The following is a 5,742-nucleotide window of genomic DNA, read 5'->3' on the forward strand; positions in this document are numbered from 1 at the left end:
CTTTTTATTTTACTCCAGGGCTTTAGACCATAGATGAATATTCTGTGTGGTCTCTGTTTACACAGATCATATTTCTGTTATTAATGAAGCCAAGATTGTCACTTAGAAAATTAAAATTTTAATACATTTTTATCCTCATCATCTGATTTGTTTCTAACTCACCAGACAAAGATTTCCTCCAATGTTCTACAGTCCATTCAAGATAGTTTAGAAGCAGATAATATTTGAAATGGGACAATGCTGTGGTATGTCTTTCTGTACACTGTGAATATGTGTTGTTCTCATTGATTGATAAATAAAGCTGTTTGGCCAATGGTGAGGCAGAATAATGTTAGGTGGTACATTCAAACTGAAGACAAAGATGAAGAAGGGTGGAGTGAGAGGAGATGCCTGCCCACTGCCCAAGGAACAGCAAGATGCCAGCAGACCAGTAATGCCACAGCCATGTGGCCACATACAGATTAATAGAAATGGATTAAATTAAGATGATAGAGCTAGTTAGCAAGACATCTGAGCCATAGGCCTTACATACTGTAATTAATATAAGCTTCTGTGTGTTTACTTGAGACCAAGTGGTTGCAGTACTGGGAGGGACACAGGAAAACTTCTGTCTACAGGAAAATATTATTTAAAACCTTTAGAGCAACAGTGTTCCTTTCCTTTAGTTACTAATCACAGGCTCTGTGGTGGTGTTGATTACAAGGACAAGGATTCTCTCCCAAAACAAGTGTATTAATTATTTATGTATTTCTTTGATCAAATTACCAGAGGAAGAAATATTAACATTTATTGATTCCTGGACACAGAATGTGTTATTATCCAAACCAATTCAGGCTGCCTAATGCTCATAACCTGACATAATCAGAATAAGACTGCATAGAATCTGTTCATGTTTTGAGGTTCTTAAGGGGATAAGAAATTTATTCCATTCTTCAGAACTGGGTTTGCAGTCAGCTACTTCTATCGCTCAGAGGTTGTTGTTTTCATCTTTCAGTGTGCATATATGCCCATAACACATTCTAGAAAGGGTCTCAGACTGCCAAGTGCATTGTGTTTGTGTACATAATCCAAACACAGTGGAGTACTTCAGTGTTCACATAATCCTTATGCTTGTATATTTCAATGTTCCTGGGTCCATTTTGTTAATCTGTATCTTCTTATTAAGGAATTAAGTTCATTGTTTATAGAGAGATATCAATGAACAATGATCATTAATTCCTGTTATTTTATGTGTGTGCTTCTGTTCCTTTGGTTTTGCTGATGTGAGAATATTTCCTTTGTTTTTATGAGTGTACTTAATTTTCTTGTTTTGGTTTTCTCCTTCTAGCACCTTCTGTAGGGCTGGATTTTTAGATAGATACTGTTTTAATATGAGTTTATCATGGAATATTTATTTTCTCTTTATATGGTGATTGAAAGTTTTGCTGGGTATGGCAATCTGTGCTGGCATCTGTGGTCTCTTAGAGTCTCCAAGACATCTGTCCCGGACCTTCTGGCTTTTAGAGTTTCCATAGAGAAGTCAGGTGTAATTCTAATAGGTCTGCCTTTGTATGTTACTTGGTATTTCTCCTTTGTATCTTCATATTCTTTCTTTGTTCTATCTGTTTATTATTTTGTGATGGTGGAGTGTTCTTTTCTGGTATAATCTAGTTGGTGTTCTGTGTGCTTCTGGTACCTTTGTAGGCAACTTCCTCTTTAGGTTAGGAAAGTTTTCTTCTATATTTTATTCAAAATATTTTCTGGGGTTCTTCTCTTTCCTCTATTCCTATTATTCATATCGTTGGTCTTTTCATAGTGTCCCAGATTTCCTGGATGTTTTATGTCAGAATTTTTTAGATTTAACATTTTCTTTTACTCATGTATCTATTTATTCTATTGTATCTTCAATTCTTGAGCTTCTCTCCATTATCTTTTTCATTTTGTTGATGAATCCTGCCTCTGTGATTCCTGTTTGTATCCATAAATTTTTTATTTCCATGATTTACTCAGTTTGTGTTTTCTTTGTTGCTTCTATTTCCATTTTCAGGTCTTGAACAGTTTTATTTGTTTTCTTCACTTGTTTGTTTATGTTTTACTGGCTTTATTTGAGGGATTTATTCATTTCCTCTTTATGGACCTCTATCATTTTCATGTAGTTGTTATTAAGGTCTTCTTTTATGTCACCTATTTGGAATATTCAGGTGCTACTTTATTAGGAGAGTTTGTCTCTTGTGGTGACAGAGTGCCCTAGTTGTTACTGATTGTATTCTTATGTTGGCATCTAGGCATCTGGGTTTATGGGTGATTATACGTCTAGGTGCTGTTTTTTTTGGTTTGTTTTGGTTGGGTGGGAATTTTATTCCTTGGATTCTGCTTTCTTTCTGGGTTTTCAGAATCTGTTGGCTGAGTGTTGCCTATTTTATTAGTCTGCTTAGAATGTAGTATTCATGGAGGTAGGGGCTGGGGAGATACTTACTGGTGTTGGAGGTGAGGGAAGGGGAGATCAGGGGGAGATGGTGTGAGGGATCCACAGGAAGCATGACAGAAGGGAGGGGAAGCTGCTTCTTTTTTTCTTTTCTTTCTTTCCTTTTTTTTTTTTTTAACAGAGCTACGGGTGATCCTGAGAATTGGCTCTGGTAAAAACAGAGAGTGGATAAGGACTGCAGGCAGCCTACTTGCACTTCTGGCGGGCTTGCTTGTGGTTGAGCAGGGCCTGTCAGCTTAGGTTGGGGGATGGGACAGAGAGATGAGGCCAGAAGGGAAGGGCATTGGAGCAGGGGATTGCCCTGGGACTAGCCCCAGTGTTTGACAGGTTCCAGAGTGGAGGCAAGGAGTCAGCTGTGAGGGAAGAGTGAGTCAGAACATTGGTGGTGCCAAGGATCTTGTAGCCTGACTGACTAGCAGTCAAAATGATTCTTTATTTATACAAAATTCAGTAAGCATGGGTAGATTCACATTGTTCTAAAACATATAGCATTCCTGTTTCTAGACATGTGTTTAACTTTCTCTTGTATATCTTTTATTCATCACTGATAAATGGTGACAGAATAGATTCATCGTTTACATTCATTTTTACTCATTAACTCTATAACCTGATTTTTAAGAATCTAGAGGCACATGAAAGTCCATTCTTAGGCTGGTAGCCCTTGTGACTTCAAGAATTCTAGACAGAAAGAAAATCTCCAAGTCAGCCCAGGCAGATTTCTATTTTGAGCAGTGCATTATTACCTATTAATGGTCAGAGTACCTAAGAAAAATCCTCAGGCCCAAGCTTCTGCAGTTATTACTTAAATTCTGGCATAATCAAAGTTTGCATGTTATATCTTTATAGAATTTATTTATATGTATAATCTTGACATTCTTTTGCTCCTTGGTCATAAGAAACCACAGTGGCCCTGCACAAGCCAGCTTCTCTAAGAAAGGGAGGTCCTGACATCTCAATTTTTTATCCACTTTCAGCACCATCATCGTCCATCAATATAACGACAGAGGTAAGCCCAGCCCAGCCAATCTAACTTTGTTTCTGTATATTTCCCTCAAAGAGCACACCATATTCAGCCTTCAATCTAATCTGCCATGCAAACACCTAAGCATACAGTAGGAAGAGGCTTGTGATCTTATCTGCTGCTAACTCCTCTAGCCAAATCTTGTAATCTTGTTGACTGTTTTAAGTTCACTTTGTTTTGATTGTCTTGTTTCTGAGTAAGTTCAGGGGTAAATGTTTCAAGAATATCTCAGAGCCTCATGAAGAGACCTCTGGTGTCTTTATGTGTGTCAAAATCTCCAAGGCATAAAGAAGACCTTCAAGTAGATAAAGATATCTCCGTAAAAACAGGAAGGGTAGTATCCTCAAGACTGTCCTGGGGAATCTAAGAAGCAGTACTCCTGGGAAAAGGCACAGTGATCTATAAGAAAATTTCCATCAATTCAATATGCCCCAGTTGTACAAGTGTTAAAAGCTCCCAAGCATGCAATATATGGCTACCAAAACCAAAGTGGCATGGGGGCCATCATGTGGCACAGCTTCGCTGGATCTTTGTCAAGTAGCTGTGCTGCCTTTATGGCTTTTGGCATTCCCATCAGATATGGCTATGCCAAGGGATGGTTTGTGGGATCCACAGGAGGTGAACACAGGGGAAATGGAAAGCTGCAGTTGGTGTTCTGATGTAGCACCATGGGTTACCCTGAGAATTGGGTCTGGGGTCACCAGAGAGTGTGGAGAAGGTCCGAGGGTCCTATGTGACTTTTCAAACTTAAGAATCTTGCATAATTTTTCCATCTAAACTACTGCATCACCATGATATTTGCTTACTGTTCCACAGGGAGGACCTTCTCTTGCTGGTCAAAGATAAAAGTTCATCAGTACTCTTGTCTTGACTCTTGAGTTTCCGGTAACATGAAATGCTAAATGGTCTTATTAATAAAAAATTTGGAGCCAGATATTGGGGTGAAAGCTGAAAGATCAGAGAAACAGAAAAAGCCAGCCACAAGTTCTTACCTCTAGGAAATCCTCAGTCTCAAGAGAGTGAGTTCCTGTTTCCTCATGACTTATATACCTTTTTGGGTCCTGCCATATTACTTCCTGTGATTAAAGGCATGTGTCATCACTACCTGGCTCTGTTTCTTTTATGTAGCCTAGTGTGGCCTTGAACTCACAGAGACCCAGACAGATCTCTGCCTGCCCAGTGATAGGATTAAGGGTGTGTGCCACCACAGTCTGGACTCTGTGTCTAATCAAGTAGCTGGCTCTGTCTTCTGATCCACAGATAAGTTTTATTGGGGTACACAATATATCACCACAGTTTCCTAAGTTCATCTTCTCACAATGAGGTGCCCTATTCAGATCCTGGGGCTGCTAATACTATGGATTCCTGGTAAGGAAAGAAAGGGGATACAGAAGGAAAATAGAGAGAGGGTGAGCTCTAGGGTAGTTGCTGCCCAAGTCTTTACTGCCCACATACGAAATGGCAGGTCTTGTCTTCTAGGATGGACATGTGTGAGATTTAGATCTGGGAAAGTGAGATGTCAGATGAGACAGTATCTGTGATACTGGGAAGATTTTGACACAGATGGAGTTGAATGTTCTGGTTTAAATTACCCTGAGAATTCCTTTAGAATGTTATACTCACATTTTTAAAAGTTCTGGTTGTACAGACAAAAATTTTATCCACAACATGTAAAGATCTCACTTGAAATACATAACATGAAGATATGTTAAATATTGCTCACCATTTTTCTACAAGATTTTGGACTTCACTCTTACTATTTCAGCTTTAATTATTGATGTTGTGATAACCCAGACTCCACTCTCCCTGCTGATCAACCATGAATGGACAACCTCCATCTTTAGACGTTCTACTCAGGATGGCCAGGCCATCTAGATAGTGACAGTGACAATAATTTAAATAGATACCAGCAGAAGCCAGGGCAGTCACCATAGTTCCTTATCTATGACACTTCTAAATGGGAATCTGGGGTTCCATACAGGTTCAGTGACGGTGGGTCAGAGAGAGATTTCACACTGAAAATTGGCAGACCGGAGGCTGAGGATGTTTAAGTTTATTACTGCATGCAAGCTACATATTTTTCACCCACAGTGACACAGACACTAACATAAACTTTCTTGCTTGGTGTGGCCCAGCTTTCAAATGTATTGATTGTCCCAAAAGAAGCACAGCACATTGTATTTGTGTAACATACTATTTTTATCTCAATTTGTTTTATTTTTATTTTAGATTAATTAAGTTATTTAAAAGGGGTTTT

Source organism: Peromyscus californicus, unplaced genomic scaffold (assembly GCF_007827085.1).
Source record: "Peromyscus californicus insignis strain IS unplaced genomic scaffold, ASM782708v3 Scaffold_6__1_contigs__length_162567912, whole genome shotgun sequence".
In the NCBI taxonomy this organism is placed as follows: domain Eukaryota; kingdom Metazoa; phylum Chordata; class Mammalia; order Rodentia; family Cricetidae; genus Peromyscus; species Peromyscus californicus.